The following is a 678-nucleotide window of genomic DNA, read 5'->3' on the forward strand; positions in this document are numbered from 1 at the left end:
CCGGAGCTTCCTCCAGCTCCATAAGCCGGTGTGAGTCACTCGCCATCCTCCCGCGATCTGCCGTTCAGCAGTGATCAGCCCCAGTAATTGGCTCAGTCACGTCAGTCTGGGCTACTACTGCACATGTGCAGAAGACCCAGACTGATCCCAACTGAGCCTATTACCGGGGCTGATCACGGCTGAACAGCAGACTGCGGGAGGACGGCGAGACTCACACGGAGCTGGAGAAAGCTCTGGGTGAATATTAAATCTTTAGGGTCCCTCAGCTCTGGTACTCTTTAAAGAGGAACTCTCACGAAAATCTTAAAATGTAAAACACATACAAATAAGAAGTACTTTTCTTCCTAAGTAAAATAAGCCATAAATTACTTCTCTCCTATGTTGCTGGCATTTACAGTAAGTAGTAGAAATCTGGCATTACCGACAGGTTTTGGGCTAGTTCATCTCTCCATGGGGGATTTTCAGCAGGGTATTTATTCTTTATAAAGACACTCCCTGAAAAAGATTTACCGTATACAAAGATGCTGACCAGCCTCCCTGCTCACCATACACTTTCTTGTCAGTTGGACGGCGCAACTGCCATTCACTAAGTGCATTTTAACAATAAAGAAATCCCTGTGACCTCCCCATGAGAAGATGGGCTTGTCGGTTCTGTCAGATTTCTACTACCTACTGTAG

Source organism: Hyperolius riggenbachi, chromosome 10 (genome assembly GCF_040937935.1).
Source record: "Hyperolius riggenbachi isolate aHypRig1 chromosome 10, aHypRig1.pri, whole genome shotgun sequence".
In the NCBI taxonomy this organism is placed as follows: Eukaryota; Metazoa; Chordata; class Amphibia; order Anura; family Hyperoliidae; genus Hyperolius; species Hyperolius riggenbachi.